This window comes from Typopeltis vanoorti, chromosome 22 (assembly GCF_054136105.1).
Source record: "Typopeltis vanoorti isolate ZY-2024b chromosome 22, IOZ_Tvanoo_1.0, whole genome shotgun sequence".
Lineage (NCBI taxonomy): Eukaryota > Metazoa > Arthropoda > Arachnida > Uropygi > Thelyphonidae > Typopeltis > Typopeltis vanoorti.
The window spans coordinates 54,192,194-54,216,522 of record NC_143570.1 but is presented as its reverse complement, the minus strand read 5'-3'; the positions used below and the strand labels follow the sequence as shown (position 1 = coordinate 54,216,522).

The window sequence follows — 24,329 nt, the reverse complement described above, 5'->3', positions numbered from 1 at the left end:
ACCGTTTGGTAATGATGATAACGATAAAAAATTAATTTATATTCACATTTGTAAATATTTGCTTTGATGAACTTAACTCAGTCGAGTGTTCACTAGCGCGCAGAGAGGGCAAACAGAAGATGATTAATGTTATTGGAATTCCTTAGCTAAATAGCTGAGAAACATGAAGAGATTAAATTATTTAAACTAATAAAATAGGTAGTTAGTCAAAGTAAGTTTTTAAGTTTTGTTTTTGTTCCTCCTGAAAGCTATGCTACATTTTACGTTAACTGAAATAAAGGCGAAGGTTTTTAGTAGCGCCACACCAGATGGCGCCACATAGCAAAGAAAATGGCTACTTGCGTCGCTTTCAAATTGCGGAGTTCAGGCTATACTAGCAAAGCAGTGGTACTTGTTTGTATCGACGCGGGAGGGCATTGACTGAGTAAAGTGGTGCGAGCGACGGACTGAATTTAATACAAGTGTTTGATAGACACCTTAACTGTCTTCTGCCATCCTTGGATTTTAACCTTACGTCTGCGATCTGGTCCAGGCACATTACGCCGACACAGTGATTTTTCGTTGCAGTTGTACAAGGTAAGCAAACTGAGCATTGAGCGAGGGTGGTTTTGTACTAGCCAAGCGATCGCTACTGAGCCGCGTTCGGATGGGAATCATGCGGGCAAAATCGCCGACGTACCGTCGTATACTTGGCCGCAGATTTATCGAGCCTCATTCGTTTGTGCACTTCGATTTTTCTGCTTCTTTTTTTGCTTCATCTTTTTTGGACGCACGTTGGAAAGTCATCTACTTGGTATGCCCATCGTGAGGTTAGATGCTACGGACTAAGCACTTAACTGGAATCTAGTAGGACTTAGTTGTAGAATTTACAGCCAGAGTTTAATATTGGTGTTTCGAAGTGGGAAGCGAAGTGAGCTTTACGAAACTAAAATGCAGTTTATTCAGACAAATGAAACTTTGTTAAAGCCGTCGCTACGGCATAAGTAGTCAATCTTTGTCTTGTTTCTTAGTTAAGGTCGACTTCTGTCCCTTTTTAGGTGATAGTTGTTTTACCGGCTGCAGAGAAAGCGAATACGGATATTTGTATTATTTTATTCTGGCGAATGAGGTTTCCTACATTCAACGTACTTCATTTATGGGACATTTAGATTGAATAAATTACATACTTGGGGTACAGGTGCTGTGGTTATTCAAATTCCAGATAATTGAGGAAAAATGTGTTCGCAGGGGATAAAAAAAATGCAGCAGACATGGCTTAAGGTGATTTGAAATCCAAGTAACGGGTAGTGTTCCTCTTATCTAAATAAGTTAGAGGGGAATCGGGACTTCGGTAATTTTATCTTCAAAAGCATGAAAGTTGCTATCTATGTAAGTAAAGTTGTAGTGCGGGGAAGTATTATGAGTACCTGAGTGATGTCGCGTATCGTACAAGTACCGCCTCTTTTGAGTTGCGTATGTCTTTTTTATCCTCTTTCGGCAGTCGCTGTTCGTGTTTCTGATTGCCCTACATCGCAATTAGCGTGTGTAGCTCCGTAAAGGGGAGTGTAAAGCAGCAAAATGAAATGAACCGATTTTAGAGAGTAAACAAACACTTGGTTGCGTGGTGCTTCCCTCCTCTTATTACCGTACCGCTTTCAAACAAAACAGTGAACATTTTGATGTATTCACATTCATTTAATTCAAATAACATTCTTCTGCGATGTTTACTTTTAACATCAGGAGATAAAAATCATTACTTGCAAAAGCTAAATATATTCTAAAACTGTAACGTTTTTAATGTCAAGTCCACTAGCAGCTCATGTTGTTAATAACTCATTATAAAAATGAGAGATTGTCTCTTTTTTTAGAACTTGGTTATGTACGCTAAATGTAGATTCAGTTTGTAAATTTAAATGTCATGGAGAACTTCATTGCAACTTAGACGCGAGGGATGCACACGATTTTAGTTTTAGGAATTCCATAAAAGCAATTTACGTACTTTCTTTAGGTTTCCATTACTAGTAAATGAACGAGAGGGTTTTGCTTGTTCACTGCATTCCTGGAAACAAAGAATGCGGATACCTTTTATTAAGCATTATATTGCTCCCAAACAACTGGCGTGACGCGTTGTGCTTGCTACCACTGTAAACGTTTATTTACGATGAATTCTTTCGTTATTGTACTGCACCAGTCGGGTAGAATGCAGCAGTTTATACACAATACTCTGGAGTATGCAGTGTTGTAATTTCTGGTACGTATACAAGGGATCCAAAATGCCGAATAACAGTTATTAATGTTATTAATTTGGGGAAAAATATTCTGACTCCATGAATATAGTAACGTTAGAAGCAGAGTACAGTTTGACTTATCCAAGTTTTATGTGTATGCAAACCGCGATAAAATTTGAATTTATTTTTTGAATTACTTATTCACTGAAGTGGTTAGAAGACATTTCCTGGCACTCAAAAATCTGTCACTTTTGGGAATTCAGTAATAAATATAGGAGTTGGTCATTTATTTGTTATAAGAAATTTTTTCCCTTTGCTATTTTCTTTTAGAAATCATAGTAGAGAAGGTTAACTTTTTTTCTTTTCTTTTTTTTTTGACGGCGTCTACAGCTCACCTTATGTTTAATTCATAGAGTGCGTCAGTGGCTATTGTCTCATAGTTTCTTCAGGCCATTGTATAGCGGTGACAGCTTTGTTCGAAGCTCTTCAGACACAGTGTTGGTATACCACCCATGACAGCTTTCATCATAGAGCGTTATCAGCTTCTTTAATAGGGTTATTGTTTTCAAATGTTCATGGATACAGAATGCAGGCATTCATTTTATGCTTCTAACACACAAAAGGGAATCTCTTCTTTTATGCATCTTTTCTTTTTTCATGAACCATTGGCTTTCTTTACCAGCTGTTCCCTTGGTTTTCATTTGTTGGGGGGAACCCGTAAAACAATGAAGAACTTTGTTGTGGAAGTGATAATATATTTATGGTAACTTGAGCAGTTGAATGTACATCATATCGGACATTTGGAATAATTGTTCACTGAGCAGCATCTCCGTTTATCGCATTCATATGATTTTTAGTGCGCTTTTTCTCATTCTGCGATAATAAGTTTATCCATGTAGAATCTAGTAATGGACATTAAGTATTTGTGGTCGCTTAAAGCATCATATTACTAGCATTAAAATCATGCTATTTAAAAGAAACTTTTGGCGCATTTTTACGTAGATTACCTGTAAATGCTTTTCGAGATATTGTTCTAGAGCAGTGAAAATTAATTTACTTACAACAGAATTTTAATGAGTGCAGATTTAATTATTTGTGTCAGGTTTGCGTTTGAATATTGAATTTATTTATGTTTATTAAATTTTCGTAACTGTTTTAAAATTCGTATTTTTAATGAAGAAAAGTTGGGTTACGTTTATTACGTTTTATTCTTTTTAGAAAAGTATTTCTAAAAAGTATTTGAAAATTGGATTATGTATGAAATAAAGAATTCTAGCATTCGACATAGCTACTAAGGCGGATATAAGCAGCGCAAAATGTACATGGATACGGAATGGCGACGGAAAAGTAAGAAGTGAATCTCGAAAGACTCAGGAAACTTATATTTTGGATAATGCGATTCGGATGAAAACCAAGATGTAATCTTGAATGCAAAGTAAGACCAAGAATAAGATGGATGCTGATTATAAAGAAGAGCATCAGACAGAGTAAGTTACTAGGTACCGGATGGGAATTTACGTTCGTTGTCGTGATCAAAATCAAGAACATTTTCGAGCTCGACAGTCTTCCCAATGTCACTGAAATTTCATCTTTGTGAAGTTGCGTTTAGTACTTCGTAAGCTTTGGCATTCCATTGATTACCATCCTGATAATTCCAGTGTCGCGTAGATTTACTCTGCTGAATCCAGCATTGATTTTGATTAACTCCATAGAAAGAAATTAGGTTCGCTTTATTTGAGAAATGGCGTAACCATAAGTGAATACCATTTTCGAAAAGTATTTCTAAATATCAACCTCAAATTGCTGCCTGAAAAGGGGGTTGGGGGGTTGGAATTGGTTTTCAGAATTGCTTCGCTGAAAGAGAATTTTTCTTGATTTTGAATTAGTAAACTAAAGCAACAATAAACTGTAAAATTTACTTTTTTTAATATAAATTTCATTTTCTTTACTCATTAATTCTTTGTGCATGCATTTGTTTATTGTAGTGGTACTAAATAAATCCTTAAAGTTAACGAATTTTGACATCATAAATCTTACATTGAAAGTGAGCATGATAATTACTATATTTAAAAGGTTTTTCTTTTTTTTTTCCACTTTCGAGTAGTAATGAAGAAATTCCACTTTTGATGTGTAGAAAGAGCGGTTGTTTGATAGGCAATAAAGAGCTATCATTGGCGTACTAGAGAGAGAGAAAGAAGACGTGACATTAAAAGTATTCTGTAAGTGGCGCTGATAAGGCTGCTTTAATGAGCAACCGGAGTGACAGATGGTTCTGTTCCTTCTTGCCATTTGTAACTTTGTCATGCAGTCGCATACAGATATAAGTGAGGGTAGATAAGTAGCTGGAATTCATTTTCATTCGTTACTACTCGAATGCAAAAGATCAAAGTTTTTTTTTTTTTTTTTTGACTTGTAGGGCGCGGTATTGGCACTTCAGAACGGATCAATGGAAATAAAAGTTCGTGAAGACTCCGTCTTGCCTTGAAGAGTTTCTGGAGAATTGAATGGATTATATTGTTTTAAAATGAAGGATTATAGTTCTACAAGTCTGTATAAAATGTCAGATAATATAAGAGGACTGATGTTATACTTATTGCTTTGGGTAAAAACTGTATATTCGTTCCAAATGATTTTTTATAAAATCGGCATAGAATTGGGGCGCTTAATGAAATTCTTCATCTACCCAGGGTCATGTTCGTGGGTGGATTAGGTTGTTCTTTTCCTTTTATAAATACTGGAATTGTATTATGAATTGCCCATGCACCACGTGGAAAAATGTTGCTTTACGATCTTACACCAGAGTAATGGAATGATGTATGACTTTTTTTTTTAAATCAGCATCCTCCGTTTGATGTACTTTTGCTCGTATTACATACACATGAAAAAAAAAATAAGTAGGTTACTTTTCCCGTAACATAACGCAGTTATTCATGAGCTCCTGAGTTATTTTCGCGGGCCATCACGGCTAATCAACTACGCAACTACTAAAGAAGTTGGGAAGGGGGAAAAGTATCGGCGAGAGTAACATGATAAGTGTAACAAAGCTTTGTCTGCAGCCACACAACGAACAACATACCGATTTTTGTTACTGCAAGCTTGTCATAATATTCCCTTACTCAGACACCTATTTAACAAACACAGTCACGTTCAAGTCGGACCACAAGCTGCTCTTTGTAACTAGTCTATAACAGGGTTATTGTACCACATAGCAGAGACACCGGACAAAGCTGTGGAGAACTCCATTCACTTCAAGTTTGCCATGTATTTGCTCACTTCAGTCAAAAAAAAGTCTTCGTTTTTCACTAATCCAGGAACGATGAATCGATAAGCATGCTCTGATATTAACTGGGACGTATTATGGAGTTTGAGATGTGATCATGTTTTAAAATAGTTCTTATTTTGTACTGAAAACGAATTCTTGTAGAATTTCGTCTTCGTTTCTTCAATCCAGTGATATTTTAAATGGCATTCGTCCCTGGTTTCGATAATTGTTCCTTATCGTGTTAGCATTGATTGAACCTCTAATATCCCATGCTTTATCGAGATTCTAATCTATTAATTATCCCGTCAATAGTCCTTATCTTTTATTCATCGCATTCATTCCCTTCATTATGGCATTGATTTTTGCTTGTAACGTACATTTCCTTTACCTGTTCGAGTAGTTAAATGAAAATATTAAGTCGCTTAAAAGAACTGCTATTCGGCGACTTTCACAGCTGAAATACGCTTAACTCACAAATAACGACTCTTCACTTTTTTTTCTTTTTTTTTGAAGTAATGTGTAGAGACCGAAACACTTTACTAAATGTATATGTCAGGAGTAAATTACGTGGTAGCGTCCTATTCTCCAGTTTAATGTTTAAGGAGAGAAGCATGTATTTGACTACATTCTAAAGTCGCTGTTTTCTTATAACAATCTCATTGAAAAAAGCGCAAGTTTTTTTTTTATGCATATCATTTTGTAATTATAATCTCTCTTACCATAGTTTTGTCGAGATTTTTAAGAAAAGCCTTATCAACTCAATGAGCTATACAAGGTCATTCAGAACAGGTCTTTACAAACATCGTGTCCATGGTGGGATTCGAATCCACAACCTATTCATTGGAGAGCGGATGTGATAAGCACGCAGCCATCCAGGTAAGCTGTGCTGTTGTTGTTTATCGATAATATACTAAAAATCGGTAATAGTTATTACTGGTTTTGCTACAAAGAGGTGATTCAAGAGGTGAGAGCTTAAGTGGGACCCATACAGGTGTACTTAGACTATTACTGTTTGCGAAAATCCAAAATCGGAAGTATAATGAACATAATGCTATGTAACAAGCCAATTAATAAGTTGTTAATTATAATTTTTCTAATTATTATCTGGAACTTACTGATAGCATTCTTGGTATTGCAGAAAGGGAAAAAAAATGAGCTGTCTCATTGAAGCAAAGATTAAAGCAATACTATAATGCGAAGCCTTCTCATTGAATGGACGAAACTTTTCTTATGCATTCAGAATCAAAAATAGTGAAAGAATTAGGCGAGTTTCCATTTAAGCAACATTCAAGATCATCGTTTTTTTCTTGATTACTGCCTCGACAGTAGTAATGCAACCAAAGATAGCACATCACCTGCGTTTGGGCACTTTACGAAAATCATGAACTAGGCTTAAAGCCTTACTTGGGCTACGAAAGACTAGAACGTTGTTGAACGTTAAGTGGGTTCATTCTCACTTAACACAACTGACTCATTAAAAGCATGTATTTCTCATGCAATAACTGGTTTATTGTTGCAGGATCTGTTCTAAGTTGCTGGGCAGGACAAAATATCTTTTGTAATGTTAATGTTGCGAATTTTCTCTGACTCTTGAAAACTTCAAATCAGTTTCTTGGTAATTGTCTTGGTAGTCGAGTTAAGTGAGCCGCAACTTAAAGACATGGTCGCATTTGTTTGAATCCATGGCAACTGAATAAGCTGTAGAAGGTTTCTAATTATAGCATAGTTAAGGGATCATCTTTGGATAACTTACAGAATACTTCGGTCATGGTGAATATTTAAATGTGTAACCCATTCGTGTTCTTCTCATTGTGGATTGAGTTCCATGTTTGGTTTTCTAGACCAAGATTCATGAATTATTTGTCCATTCATGGTACTGATGCACAATAGATTTATAATCGTTTCGGTGGGGTTAACATGATAAAAGTTTTCATATAATGGATGTGAATCATAGTTGAGAAGCCATGGAAATATAACAAGAACCTGTACTTGAAAGAAAGTCATATTAACCTAATATTTGAATTGGTGACTTCACTTTACTTTGCGCGGACGATGATATACTCTAGTGCGAGTCTCCAGGATTCTTTGAAACAAATTTTGCATGAAGCTCAGCAATAAAAAGAGCAGACCAATGAAAATAAACAGGAATATAGAAAACTTCAGGTGCATTCTCAAATCAAATATGGGAATAGACACCAAAATTAGCAAAGTGGTATGATAGGGACTCAGCTGTAAACATTTATTTGGAATAACAGAAATTTGTCAAAACACTAAACTAGCTGTATACAATACAAGGCAGTATTCCAACCAGTTTTAACTTGTGGATCTGGGAACTGGGTTGCAAATAAAGCACTTGATCAGAGCTTAGAGACCGCATATATGAAGATTATGAGAAAAATTAAGGGCCTGAACAGATGTCATCATTGGCAGAATCATGTTTAAAATGAAGATATTGGGAAGTTACTTGACGTTAGTATTCAAGAATGCATGAAAAGAGCTAATCTAAGAGGGTTCAAGGGTCTGCTTAAAAGTTGTGATAAAAGGAATTGAGGTAGACTTATGCATTATTCTACATATTCCCCACGATGTATTATACACTTGTTGCAACTGCTGCATGCATCATTTGCAATCATCGGAGGGAAAAAAGGCTTTTCCTTGTTGCACAAATTGTTCTATTTTGGTTCTAGGTGTCTATCAGAACTTTTCAAGCTCCCCCCCCCCCCCATCGTATGGTCACTTAAATGGAATAGGAGAAGAAAGATTAGCTAAGCTAGTGTTTGATGCTGATATGGCAGGAAAAGATCCAGAGGAAGACGAAGTTCTGGATGGACTGATGCAGTAAAATGTGGCTTAGAAGAGTGAAATTTAAGATCTGACAGTTCTGGAGACCTAACAAATATCAGATTAATTTGGAGGAAAATTGTTAGGAGATTAGTAATAATGGAGGGAGATGGCTGGAGTGTTATGCGATAAGAGGGTGCCGATCAATCTGAAAGGCAAAATCTATAGGACAGTAGTGAGGCCAGCTATGACGTATGCTATAGAAACTGTGGCCCTGAGGAAAAATAACATCACCAGGATGGAAGTAGCAGAGATGAGAATGCTTAGGTGGATGCGCAGTGTGACCAGAAAGGATCGTCTGAGAAATGACTATGTGAGGGGAACTGTGAAAGTTACGAACTTAGGAGCGAAGATACAGGAGGCAAGGTTGAGATGGTTTGGTCATGTGATTAGGAGGGAGGACTAATATGTGTGAAGAAGGGTCATGCAGATGGATGTGCAAGGAAGGAGGAAGCGTAGGCGGCTAAAGAAGAGATGGAGGGAGCTGGTAGAAGAGGACTTGAGAATGAAGAACTTGGATGTGGTGACAGCCCAAGACAGGAGGATGTGGAGGAGACTCATCGTCAACAGTGACCCCACTTAAGTGGGAGAAGCTGCAGAAGAAGATTTGTAATAATGTAAACTTAAGTATTTAGTACTCTCATAGGATCCTGTACATCCTTTTAGGATATATCCGGAAATCTTACAAATCCAAACTACCTTTTACCAGCAACTCGCAGTGCCTGTAATGTTGCAAGAGCCAACTCTCTGATATTGGGTATAATACAGGATTATTTGCGCCGTATATTGGGATGTCTAACCTTTTTTTTTACTGAGGAGTTTAATCCAAATGGAAATTTGGTTTCAAACCTTTAAAAGTTATCAGCATCCATTCAATCACCCCCCCCCCCACACACACACACACACCGCGCGCACAGGTCATAAATTTGTAATTGAACTGGCATCATTAGTTGCAAACTCCTTTATAAAGGTTTTTCGTGTCCGAGATGAGAGATTCGAATCCAGGTATTTCTGAAGAACCGGGAGGAATGGCTACCTCTTGATTGAATTTCGGAGCATTTTTGACAACTAGTGTATGTATGGGTTTGATGTATGTAAGCGGAGATGATGTATACGTACTTTCCCGGTTAATATTGGTTGCAGTGAACTTTTGTTTATGTCGCGCAGTCCAGTATTAAATTCTTCCTTCTCCTTTCACATATATTAGGCCTCTTGGCCTGTTACGTTTATATTAGACATGGCCTATTGCGTTTCGAAATCGCGACCGCTTCGAGGATAAGGGATGAAAAACCCGAGTTTTCGGGTGAAACAAAAAAACTCCCACCTTCCGTATGAGACCGTCTAATTCACCTTTGGGCGAAAGAGACCGGATAAAGGTTCCTCACGTCTTGGACGGGAATCGAACCCAGGTCTTTCCGACTAAAGGGCTTCGTCTATACCTAGGAGGCTCTATTAAATTTCTTAACCAGCATCTTTCTTCTGTGTTTTAATACATGTTAGAGGATATTTGCTTGTTTTGTTGTAATATTCGTGCTGCGATACTCAGCGAACAAGCATTTGAAAGTTCCTTTACGTTCGTATTAACTAAAATACGAACTGCATGAGAATAGATTTGCTATGTAATCAGATATTATTCAACATTGTCAGGAATAATTACGAGAAATTCAAAACTATGTAGTAGCATCCTTTCCTCCATCAGTTTCCTCATATTGTTGCTACATTTGGAGGAGAGAAGTATGTATTTGACTACAATCTAGACTGGCGATTTTGTTTTAACAATCTCATATTATAACCTCTTTGATGCAAGCGACTTTATAATTTAAATCTCTGCTAGTATGTTTTTGTTCCAGATATTTCTCAGTTTTGCTACAAGCATTTGATTCAAGAGTTAACGTGTGACCTTGACAAGACTTACTTAGACTATTACTGTTTAGAGAAATCTAAAAACTGAAGTTCATGAAAACAATCTTATCTTATATAAGAAGCCAATTCATCCGTGTTTTTTTTTTTTTACTTGCAAATCGATATCATCCTTGGCGTTGTGGAAAGAGAGAGAGAAAAAAAAATATAAACTATATTTTTGAAGCAAAGATGAACAGTGCAGGCGTGTGAACTTCTATTGAATGCACAATGCATTTTATGAATTTTCAATCAAAAATGGCGAAAATGATTCAGGCAAGTTTTTTAGCAGCATTCAGGATAATTATTTTATTTATTACTATTTCTGTAGCAGCAACACTTGAATTGGCATAACGCAACGAAAGCTATAACATCACCTGCGCTTATACATATACTTATACATAATAAATTATATCGTCAGACATGAGAATTTGCATATTCAAGTCTTTGAACAGGTCTAAATTCAGAGCCTCGTGTGAGGGTGCAATAGATTTAAAATTTGTTGAACATCAAGTGGATTCACTTAACATTCTCACTTAGTCCAACTGACTAAATAAAACCATGCAATAATGGATTTATTTTTGCGGAAGAGATGGTCTTATTTTAGAATCTATGGCTACTGAATAAGCTGTATACAAAGCTTTATGTAATTTACATACAGTTAATGACACAGTTAAATTACAATATGTAATTTAACACAGCTAAGGTGTCAATTTGCATAAATTGTAGATTACTTCAGCCATTGTGAGCATTTGAATGTAACTAACTCATTATGTCATGAGCTCTCTTGGTCCATTCACTTACTAACGACATTTTTTCACAGTATTCCTTAGTGAAATTTTGAACAAATTCATTTTAATTAAAAACAATTTGTATCTCTTAATTGAACGGATAGAGCTGTACGTATTCTAATAAAGAAGAACATTTTGTAAATGCGTACGGAGGATCAGTATAGCTCTTAGATTCGAAGGTTCAACGATGGAAGACGTTGGTGCAGCAGAGTAATGGTGTAAACCACTTGAAATTATCGCATGGCTAGCCTTGCAGATGTTTCACGAAAGCCACTCAAAAAAAAAAAAAAAAGGTAAACACCATTTGTTGGCCGGTGGACAGTCTCCAATAAATTGTAAACTCGAATCTCACTGTGTCATTGGATGTTTGTGAATGTCGTTTTTTTTTGTGTAGCAATGATTTTCTTGTACGGTGTTAGACCACAATCCGAATTGCTTATTCGGAGAACCGTTATTTCTGTGTTTGATCTTTAGATTTGCTGGATTATTTAACCATTTGGCCACCAAAGGTACTAATTGTGCGATAGCTTTATACCCCTTCTAGTAGGATTAACATGAAAACATTTTTCATTAAATGGAAGATCCTAACTACATATGTAGCTTACAACTAGCTTTTACCAACTCGTAATACCTATAACATTTCAAGATCCAAAGCTCTTAACTTCGTATATAACGGAGCGATTATTCGCACCGAACATTAACCTACTGTCTATTGAGAGCTTCAGTCCGATTCTGGGAAATGCATACAAAAATTGGTGTTTAAAACTATAAATGTCGCCAGACGTTAGCATTCAAGCCCCCCCCCCCACCACACACACACTGGCGTTATACCTGTACATCAGCTGAACTCCACTCCCACATTTGTTTTTCTCTTTCATTGTCGACATACGTTTCTGGTTTTAGGTTCATTCAGCTTCATACGAAATAATGTTCCAAAATGCATGGCGATAACCCAGATTAAGAAAGTAGCACGATTTTCTTCCCGGAAAAAGTTTTTCATCTCATAAAATAAATTGGCAGAACACATGCAGTTTATGGATATTATATATTGGTCTCCAATAGCTTTAGTTGCTTCAGTCGTAAAAACAAACATATTAATTTTAATTGCCTGAACCGTGTCGTTACATTAACATATACTGACAGCTCATTGCATATATTATGTAATAATTGAAATATCCAAATTCGGTTGTTCAGATTCATTATCGAGAAGAGTTTTTAGCATCAGCAGGTGACTCCTGTGTCAAGTTCAGCTTTGATCGCTTGCAGTTCATATCATCAATGACGATCCAAGAGGAATTTCATAGGATGTGGTATTACAACCTGATCGATTTGCACAGAATGGTCACACTAGGAATCCGGTCCCATTTGCAACTTCAATTTTTAGACTATGAGTATATCCTTTTTCATTATGTATAATCTTCCTTTGCTGTACTTTGAAATGGAGTGTTGTATGTTTTGTAAAGCCCCATGAACTCAGCCATTCGTCTGCCTAATCCATCGTGAGGTTCTGGACACCGTTTTCCAAATATGCATTCGCCAAATTTTTTAAGAAGGTTAAACTTAGTGGAGTGGGTTTCTGTATTTGAGCAATTATCTTCACCCTACGATGTATTTCTTTCCAACTTTCCAAACTGATAACGTTTTAAAAATGGATGCCTCCTGGTTGGCTTGCAAAACAAATTTTTATTATTACTGTTTGTTACGTTTCACCCAGGACATTACACTTTCTAACCAAATAATATTCAGTTAGAAAGAACTAGGTTCAAATTTCTGAAGAACGCGTGATCTATTTGTACACTCTGAATTATCTTCTATCAGAGCTATTTCTAATACCAGATCATCCTTAATACAGACAAATCGGCCTATGAATACGCATATTTGGTAGACAGTATACTAGGCTCATGACTGTAATGGCTCGCAGTTTTTTTTAAATTTTCTTTAATCCTTCAGATTTTTGAATATTAATCCGAGGAAGACTGGAGCACATTGGAAGATAAGAACATTTTTAGCCAACGGTTCCAAATCATTTCTTCCATATTTTCTTAATTATCCATCCTGACTACACTTGACATTACACTGGCAATTGCTGCGATTCATGGTTAAAAAACAGGACCTTGCTGATTAACATAAATGACAGCGTATATTTAGTGTAGTGGATCGATATCTGCATAAATGCAATGGCGTGACCTACCCACTGTTTGATTATTACTTCTAGTGGGACAGTTTTTGTCTTTGTAGTAACTAGTTGGTATTATTAAAAAAAATCGGAGTATATGAAACTGAAGAAAATGAATTTCTGTTCTAAAGAAATAAAATACTTTTGTTTATTTTTGTCTGGAGCATCGTATACCAAGATCATTGACGGAGAATTTTTTATGTGTAGTTCCAGATTATAAAGCCGATTTTATCCCCCGGAAGAACGACTAACTGATAAAGGAGACGCTATAAAATTAATCTTGTAGTCGTTCCTTTTAAAATAGCATTTAAAATGTGGATGAGAAAGACTTCGGTCTACTAGTCCATTGTAGGATAACATTCTTCACTTCATAACTCTCTTCTTTCCGGCTGACCTCTTTTATCCACATCGAAGAACTTCAGTATCATTACGAGAACAATGTCATTTTCACGCTGCGTGATTTCTTACTACAACATACACCTTCTCATTACTGCCGCAAATATAGCGGAACAAATCTGGTAGGTAGATAAACTCGTATTTTGATGTTTCAGGGATAAAGACTAATTGAGTACGATTGTTTCTCTTGTGCTAAGCATTGGTAAATACTAATTAGTTTGAAACCAACAGGAAATATCTCCATTAAAACTCTTGAGACAGGCATACTTCGGTGAACAGCACGATGAAAGTTACCGAATTTTGAATGGATCGGAAAGAAGCTCGGTTTCCCCTAAGTACACTTAAATAGATGCGGAAGTTTTGCTTTGAACTCTCCATCGAACTGTGTACTCCTGTCTTGCTGAAAAGAATTGCATTAAGAATTCCTTAATCTTGAAGCAGAATGAGGCTATGTAGTCTGTTCTGTTTTATTTTCAGCCCTGAAGAGTGAGTAGCTGTGGTAACATATCGTTCAAACATCAGTCCCACAGAAATTAGGAAGGTATGCACTCAGCAGATACCTTTATATGAATCTAGTTAACTTTGTTATACTGTCTACAGTAGAAAAGCCAAATTCCTAATTGGCACTGCGTGCAGCAGCTTGCAATCGAATCCTTAACTTACATCTTGATTTTGAATGTTAGCTTTGCCGGTAGCAGTTTTTGACCAGTGCTAGAATTAACCTTAAATCAGGTAAACAACTTCGAAGCGAATAATTTAAAATTAGGAATAGTATTATTACGTAAATGCACATTATGATTAATATAGGTTAACTTAATGTTATCATGCAAATGGTTATTTACAATTTAAATAAAAAAAGTGATAGACGAACGTTTGAAGCTAATAAACTGAGATTCTCAAAAGTTAAAATACGAATACATTATTTGATACAATTTGATCCATATTGCACAAAGTTCAGAATTCCAAAGCGACAAGCATATATTGACTGATATAATACTACTTCTCATTTTTCATTTTGACGTTATTATAGAATATATCGTAATAAAATTATTTAATATAATTAAACTTCAGGTAAACTTCATAGTTATATGGATTAATATTGCCGCATATTTTTTATAGTTTAATGCATAACATAAGCTTTCACTGAGAGGAAGAAGTACGTTATATGTACTTTTGCCCATTAAATGGGCAAAAGGATATCTCGTGTTATCGTGACTGTCAGTTGGGATCTAAATATGAACATTTTTTTTTTAATTTGGATTTGCCTGTTATAAAGTTCATCTATATTGACCTATTAGAAGAAGTATAAAATGGTACTTTAGTTGATGGTGTTCAGAGGGACTTTAGTATTGTTTCAAAAATGATCCTAAAGGAGTGGGGGATAGCTTTGAAATGCTGTTTCCCTTTTGAATAGTGTCCTTATATGCGGTATTTGTGCTGAATGGATTTTAATTTTAATATTTGATTTCGAGGTTGGCATCAGACTATTTAGATGCCAACCTTAGATCAAATGATTCGAAGCGATCTAACATTATTGTAATAACACAAATGTTACTGAATAAATAAACCGTGTGCAATAAGCTACGTGAGTGAAAACGTCTTAAGGTTCAGTCGCTTTGGTAACAGCTAAAAAGAAAATTATGCAGTCAAGCTCTTTGTGATTGTCAAGTATCATTTCAATACTTAATTAATTTTTCACTGAGTTAACTAGTCTCATACGGAGATTTTAGGAAAAACACTGTTTTTCCTAAAATTCAGATAAAGGCAGCCTTAAGAATGAGCAATTAATAAACATAATACATTGGCATGAGTAGTGCTGGTTACATTGACCGTAATTCCATCCTACAGATGCCTTGGAAACGAATTTCTCATCGGGGTGTTCTAGTTTTACTGTCGCTATTTCCAACAGAGCTTAGCTAATTAAACCTAGTTTTGTTTTTAATCAAATTGCACATAATCAGATTTGGAAACTCCACGAATTAATCGTAACTCTCTTGGGATCACTGGACAGAACTTCTTTTGCTATCTACATCTATGATTCAAATATTCCCTTAAAAAAAAAAAAAAAAACACCCTCCAAATTTACTCCATGAGCCTTCACGTCGGCCATTATGCTATTTGCGAATTACGTTGCTAATTGATGAGAGACGGCCGAATGCTCACAACACAAACGAGCAACATTCCCTAATTTAATTGAGAAACCGAGTTAATTGGGAGGTACAGTCTTTTTCGCGTATTTTTATTATTTTGTTTCTTTTATTCTTCGTGGTCACAGCCCACCAATTGAGGTTCGTACATTCATTATTAGTAAACTTCATTGGTATTCATTTCGTGTATTAGCAAAGTCACTTAAGCTGGCGGTTAACAAGTTTGATCGCCAGTTATTCGAGGTTTTAAATATTTTAACCTCTAAAAAGACATTAACAAATAAAATCCTAAAAATAGTTACCATCTGCTTTTTAAATTATTAATCCCATGACTTATATACTGCAGTTAGTGTTGCTAATTTAGTGCCATTTATTGTATCTTTTGTAAACTTTCAGAAATTAGCAACAGTTAGGGGGGGGGGGTGGAACATGGTGTAGAACTTGCAATTGAAAATTTTAACTTAGGTAACACATTTAAGAATTCACAATTTATTCGAATTATTTCAGCTTTCATGCTAATAGAGAAACTAAGTGAGCGTATTACAGGTTCGATACATGAGTTCAGAGGTTGTAACAACGACTTCATTGGCGCTTCCAGTACTAATACCTTTGAATTCCTTTGCACCAAATTCTTTGTCGATCCTCGAACATAATACTCTACAGAGTGGTTAGGGAGCGAGAAATGCCTCCCATCGATATCCACGCTCAACGGATGCACACGGAATTTATGCCTTGGATTCTTTGGCATGGTTGCGGTTTGCCTATTTTAACACAATAACAAATGTGTTCTCGAATTAAGGCAGTTTCAAAGCGACCTTCAGGAACGTAATAATGAATTATGTTCCAAAATTGGCCGAAATCGATTGAAACCGATTTCGACCCAAGACCTGGAGAGATGACTGTCGAGAAGAACGCATCTGTACGTGCGACTTTGAGATGTCTCCGAAAATGAAGAAAAGTCGCAGTTTTTGCTGTTTTTATTATCAGAATGCTTTAATTCTTCCAGTAATTAATGCTTCAAATTGGTAGCCAGTCTTTTGTTAAATTGGCTGACTGATATTCAATTTTAAACTGGAGTTACAGCAGGTCCAATTGTAGCCTCAATTCTTGTAATATGAGTAGTTTGACTCGGTACAGCAGTACATTTGAGTCGAGACTCGATATAACTCACAAATTTGCTTCTGAACCTCCGTTATGTGAGGAATGTTTGCTTGCTGTTTTGCTGCAATAAATGCTCATTGCGATCACAGAAAGTGTGCAGATTGTTTTGTAATTGCATGAAATAACAAAACCTGAATGCAGACGGGTAGCGTGTTTGTATGTCCGAGTAGGTAATGCATATGTTTGTGAAATGGCGTACTGTTCCCTTTCTTTTAACCATGAAAGTTCAGCAGCTTAGTCTGCCATCATTATTGAGAACCATTTTCAGAGTGGTCCCATAGTACTATTGTTCGGAGGTGTCTACTTCAACAGCACATGCGCTCGTTAGGATTTTATTTTTCGTGAAAAGAAAAGTTTAATGCTCATAGTGGGCTGTAAAATAAACATCAGAAGTCTTTTACTACACACAAAAAAGTACTTTTTTTGCGGTGTCTTATCTCCAAGTAGCCGTAAGGCAAATGATTCGACTGCAGTTTAAATGTCGCAATGGTCGTACAGACATATACTAGAAGATCTCGTGGCGCCAGACGACACACACATTGCGACAGAAATCACAACGAAAAAAATAATAATAATAAATTCAATATTTGGATAAACTAGATCGGTTAAATAAGTATAGCTTAATTCATATCTTCTTGAATTTTCCGTTTTGCATAAGTATTAATTTGTATTTGTCGCTGTTCGCTTTCTAACATCGTTGTTTGTCTGAAATGGAATGCATGAGCTGAAAGACGTCTCTGCGACTTTACTACCGAGTTTATATAATTAACAATGAGATCAGTCACTTTGTTTCCCAACCGATTGTCTGTTTTGTGGTAGGGAAAACTCTGGTTCTGAACAAGAAACCTTCGAGCACCATCTGTGACTGGTTTACTTCAGTTGAAAATTGTTTTTCCGTTCCTGAGTTTCGAACCTAGCACTCATTATTCCTACTTGATGATGCGTTGTCATTCTGATGGGGGCGGTCATTTTATGCCACAAAATTAGTTGATAATCTTTATAGCAATCCCACACACGAAGAGCTGTAAATCTGAAACAGATTCAGTGCAGTGAGTGAAATCGAGTGAGATTATCTTAACCCTGATCTGGAGACTGAATACGATACTCTTCGAAGCCAATTCCCTCCCATGAGCAGTTTTGTGGTCTTTCCTGGGCGATGAAAAATCATTTATTTTTATATTTATACATCAAGTCGCCATCCAATCAATCAAACTGGACATACTATTATGTCCGCATTTTTGTGGTTTCGAAATCCCATTGTGGCACTTTTCTGAAAGTGGTTTGGTGCCATCTGATTTTTAACTAGTGCATTTTTTCCAACTTATATCATTCTTATCTACCTTCGGTAATAATGCACTAAGTTTTTCAAGAAATGGACAAAAGATTTATACACAGCTTATGCAGTTTTGGGATGGATTTTTGCAAACTAGAAAAAGCTCGCATGCAGTTGACTAACATAAAAAAGTGAATGTGGCATATTTGTCTATATCGTAGTACTAACGAAATTTTTTCTACTTGCATACTAGCGGTATGCTATGCGTTGCTCCTTGAAATATCACTTATTTTATTTCCCACCGTTTAATTTAAATCAGTGTTTGTGGTGAAACTTGCTTTCGGGCATACAATAGAAATCGTGTTCATCTTTCTACTGAACTATGAATGCTTCGCCTGTTTCATTCTTGATGACCAGAATGCTCATTTCTCTGAATTTAAGTAGAACAAGTGGTTCTGGCTGCGTGCAGAAGGAACGTGATTAGCATTATTAAGGACTGATTTTTTTTTAATGTTATTCCCACCCATTCAGAGGTCTTATTCAAATGAAACTATTCCTCTCTCCAGTAGATAGCTGATTACAATATTCCTTTTTTTATTTTAAATAATCGAGAAAAAAAAAAGAGAGAAATATTTTTGGTAACACATCTTATTCATCTTACAAAATAAATTGAGTAATGGCTTAACTAAATAATGGATTAACTTGATCGTTCTAGATGTTTTGAGAGAAAAATAAAATGAAATCCGCGTATAAAAAAAAAAAGCAGCTTTACTTCGCCAGTAAAAATTGCGAAGTAAATCTTGGTTTTTAAATATTGCTAGTTAATTCTATTCATCTTACTAAATTGACTTGATAGTGTGTCCCTGTGAGATGATGGCTTCTATTCTGGTAGTGTTGAATATGTACTTAAATATGAGACATATCCAGATCAAATAACTTATAATCTAAAACATGTAAAAATCAATAATTATATATACTTTTAATCTTGTAGCATTTTATAGTGGTACATTTGTTTATATGCATTGTTAGCTTCAATTTGATGAGACACTAAGAATAGACATTAGTATCCGTCAGAGAGTCTTCACCTTGGTTGGGAGAAACGAATAACAGAGAATGGCCTATATATATTAACATGACATTTTTAATCCTAGCGCTGTGTAAGTGTAGACGTTGAGTCATATATTAGCATTAACTTTAATCCTTCATAAACAATGCACCATAGAAAGTCTTTGGTGTAACACACTACCTACTGTATCATTATTCTCATATGTGAAGCCATATTAGAAACTGTTTCAGTAATTTATTCTTTCTCAACGAGAATAAATGTTGTTTGAACACAGCCTATCTACCAGCATTTGTCTAAGGAGAGTAGAATGAGGATCTGCGAGGCGTTTTCTTACACGCTACCGTTGAGTAGTGAATATCACAACACGTGCTAGTTACTACGCCGGGAATTTTTGGTTCAGTGTGACCAGAGGGTAAGCGCACACCATCTCGGTATACATAAGGGGTATTTGTGTGCTACCGATAAGGCTATAATTTATGACTCCTTACTTCTACCCGTTCTTACCGACTACAGTAATAAATTGTTCTTTATCGTTATTGATACAAAGTTCGCTTAACTGGATGATGTAAATTGGATATAGAAAATGGGTTTACGTGGAAGTAGCTGCGGTAACGATCATAGATCTTTTCGCTGGACACACTTTCATCGTTCTTCTGCAATGCCTTGTTTATCAAAGAATAACGATGGTACTTATTGACGATACTTTAGCTGTCTGCATAAGGTTTAAGGAACTTGATAGAATCTTTGGAAAGAAACTGATGTATGGTAGTTTGAAGTAGCCGAAAAAAAAATTTTTTTTTTTACCCCCGCATATGCTTTTCTGTGTAGTGTGCCATGCCCTAACACGAACTTGTTGTATAGGAAATGTCTTTTTTTTTTACATGCTGATACAATTGTTCAAACGCTATTTAATAACAAAGTGGATAGTAATGTTAACTCAATGTGCATGCAATTGTACTTGTCTTGCAATTGTACTTGTCTTACAGTTGCATGCATAATTATGGTTTTAATTTGATATTAAAATATGAACACATGCCATTACTCTGCTAGTGACTTATCGTTGCAATAAAAATTCTTTTTATTTTAATTGCAAACCCCCATAAAGTTATTACAAGAACTCATTGGAGACAAACAAAAAAAAGAACGACAGTAATTTAATACTAAAAGCCTTTTTAAATTTGAAATCAGATCTTTTTTCGTTTGAAAAAGTTGTAAATGTTTTCCAAAACGAGTACGTTTGGAAAAACAGAGCATAAACATTTTACCAATAAAATCTTCTTGAGTAAACGAATTTAGAAGCGCGCAAGGCTTTTGCTTAGTGATGTTTCTACAAGTGATGGAATTATGAACATTGAATTGCACAATAATCCCATAAACGAGCGGTCAGAAGACCTATAGTACGTTGGATATATTTACCTTTGCGAAAATTTAAACAGTGACCATTCAGTTTAACTCTTTTCCTGTCATCTCCTTGTATGAGATCTCTACAACGTATACTGAAGGTCTGAAGTGGTTTGAAAAGTGCCTTGTTTGGTCTGAGCATAATTCACGGATCCTACAATTCTTAGTCTTGCCTCATCAAAAAAAAAAAAAAAAAAAAGTAAACGTATCTGACTTTATTAAGGTATCAAAGAGTGTTCGTGTCTGTGGTTTCATTGGCATAGATATTCTTTCTTCCTCCAGTACATATTAGATGAAATATCAGTATACATGCACGTTGTTCTCAATACAGTACCCAGACACTAATAATATGAAAGAAAATTTATTTCGTTCGCTTTTTCATCAAAAAATTAAAACCCATAGACCTACTTCTGGGCATGAATGAGAGCAGTGATCCTTCGTGGACCACTTTCGATCATGACCACTAACTAGAATTAGATTCCATTCCTATTTCAATGCTTGCCTAAAATAGGCAAACCGGTCGGAGAAGACACGCAATTAACTGAAATAATACACTAGTTACATGGCCTTAATTGCATCTGCCGTTTTTTGAATGAAACCAACCTGGAATACTTCATCGCTGTCCCAATTTTAAGAGCTTAATCATGTTCTCGTTCCTGTATAGCATCAACAGCTTATTTCAAAGCTAGGACATTAAGGGTCAAAAATTACAACTCAATATTGAACGAAGATCAAGAATGAAGGAAGCGGGCTTATCGGGTCAGAGCAGTATGATACCGAAATACTTGATTTCAGTAAATATGTGATACGGCATATCTAATTTGGCTGATTATTAATAAATCAGCTGTCTTTTAAGTGTCTTAATTGATTTTGTGATCATCTACGGATAGGCTTAGTAGATTAACTTGAAAGAAAGTTATATCCGAGTTAAAACATGCTTCTATGCTTCCTTTTCTTATCTGACATTCTAAATTAAAATTTAGAGTATTCTGTAAGAAAATACACACTGGAAGTTGTTGGTAGCTTGGTTCATTTTGTTGGTGATGAATTTAAGCTTTAAAATATGAAGTCTGTTGTGTATTCCATGAATAGGTTTCTTGATAAATAACTTTCGTTCTACACACAAGTACATACACGCATGCAATGGTCTAAAAAGATAGCAAAATTATTTATGAGCACTCCTTCTTGATAGTAGGGCGCTTGGAACTAAGTGGAATGTTGGTGCCAACTTCTGTTTTGAAATCGATTAATAATGTCTCTGTGGCCGATGTACCCGCACGTGCGACCGCAGGTTCCGCCCTCACTAGTAGCGTTAAAATATCGTATAGAGTTGGCAACGTTGAGCGATGTCCTCCAAATAGTCTTTCGATGCAGTAGACACACGCAGTCCGTTCGATAAGTGAATTCGGATCTTGTAAAAGAAATAACGTTCTCAAATGCACATTCAGACATATAATGCTATCAAAGCAAACAGAAGATTTGAGAATGGCAGAATTTTTAAAAATTAACAGTAGGCTCGGTGTAATTTCGTCTGCATATAATTTCCAAAAATATTTCTTTCCATTGATTTAAAATTAATTATTGAAGATTTAAATAATTTGGACTCGTTTGGTAAACTTTATATACTTTCACAAAATACCTGTCTTGAATCTTTAATAAAATTCGTCCGCATTTTTTACGGCTGAGAATGTTTGCATGTACAAAGAAATACAGATAAGCGACTCTAAACTTGTGAATCAAAAAATACCTTTCCTAAACTCGTCTTCAGATTGCATTAAAAGTGCTAAATATATTACAACCCTCTTATTGAATGAGATATTTAACATCTCGCATTTGAGAGGTAGACTGATTTGAGGAGCTTACAGGATGATACTCGCCTTCTGGAAAGATCGAGTGATCCTTCAAGGCTATTAATATAATGGCTTTGTTATTGGGAAAAGGTAACCTGTGGAGACAGAAAAGCCGAACTCATCAGATAAGTGTAAGCCACCCGTATTATCTAGGGAATACGCTTCCTATTCTCATCCAAAAGTCTTATTGCATACTCAGTAAGCAGTCGAACTTGTGAGCAGTTTTTTTTGTGTGTGATTTGGTCACATCATCTGTATATCACCAAGACTTGGTAAATGAAGCTAAAAGGTCCACACCTTGACATTTAATAAAGCTGGATTCAAACTCAACTGGGCTTCAATGAGAGACTTTTAGTGGCTGAATTAATAAACTTTAGCAAGTTCAATGCAGTTAATTTTGGCCATTGCATAACTTTATCATTTCGCTCTCTCACTTAAGATTTTGATTATGTGAGATACATCCCAAATACAGTTAAATATTTGCGATTCTTCGCAACTTACAAAATTCAGATATTCCATCAACTCATCCTTACATAGCTCTTGGTGATTGTGTTCTATGTCCCTAATGGCACTTTCAAACCTGAGTTGTTCCTAATGAATTGGGAGGAACCTCAGAGCGGTATCGATATACAAGTGTTTGTGAAGACTAACGATGTTAGAGAATTCAGAAGCTGTACAGTGATTAATAAAATTATAGAGCAGGCGGTTGGACAGTACTAGTTTCGCGTGGTAAGTTATAGACTATTCCTCACGCTTTTGTTAACAGATATTACTCTTTCATCAGCGTGTTAATATCAAGTAAAGTAGTTACCGACTACCTCATACTTATAATTACAGTATGTTCAAACTCCGTATGTTAATTTCCTTACACTAATGCAGTGTACAGAACATACTACTTAGACTAGAAACCTTCAGCACAGTAATCTTAAATAATTTCCCATTGTTCATGATTTCATGTCCTTGAAGATTGTCGAAGCGATTCGGCTAACTGTAAGGAGTCCGTTAAAACACTTGAAGATGGGATTTTGTCATGCATTCGGTAGCACGATGCGGTTTCCTTTCGTGAGGTGTAATTGTTTTAAACCCTGAATTTGAAAATTACCAAAGACTTTACATAGGTATACTTTTTTTTTTGGTTAACTAGCTCATGACACGAACTGAATTACTGCTGTTTTTCTCCCTCACATATCAGAAGTATTTGACTTAATTTTGATTTAAAAAAAAATAAAAATAAATAAAAATTTGGAAGTGGTATCCTCGTTCTACTAAAAGTGGAACCTATTATTGCGGAAACATTACGTCACTTCCGTTTGACTGAATGGAAACTAATTATAAAGAATTCTACCCCCCCACTAGATTATGGGTAATGCTTAACGTTTTTGACATACTCGTTACATGGTATTGTAATATTTATTCAAGTGAGGAATTAGTATCTCCGTTTGTGTTTATGCTGACCTATTTATGAACGCTATTAGAGAGGAGTTACGAACTAAGCATTTAATTTATTATATTTTCATTGAAGTGTTAATATTCCTGATATTTTTCGTTATGTCGCAAATATATATCCTTAACATATTGGAGCGGTAAGGTAGAAAACAACAACAGATCTTTGGATGCTGGATATATAAACCTTTCTTATTGTGTTATGAGACCAAGCACAATTTACCTATTTTCTTGTGCCTAAATATCGGCCTTCCCTGTAGCAATATGAGGCTAAATATATTACTTCTGTACCTAAATCTTAGGACAGCTTGCCTTCGTGAAGTGGTCAAAAACAGACAAATGAAAGCAAAGAAGAAATCCGATACAAATTTTAAACTTCCGAATTTAAAAGGTAAGGTAGGATTATCGGCCAATAT

General features: G+C 35.7%; 1 protein-coding gene across 6 annotated transcripts in view; it reads left to right on the top strand.

Moving 5' to 3' along the window:
* The first annotated feature begins 424 nt into the window (after positions 1-424).
* LOC150094422 (tyrosine-protein phosphatase Lar-like) overlaps positions 425-24,329 on the top strand; it is a 1,380,317-nt gene continuing 1,356,412 nt past the window's right edge. For all 6 annotated transcript variants that reach the window (XM_090412197.1, XM_090412199.1, XM_090412204.1 and 3 more), the window contains exon 1: positions 425-576. The gene's annotated coding sequence lies outside the window, so the exon portion shown is untranslated. The remainder of the gene's footprint in view (positions 577-24,329) is intronic.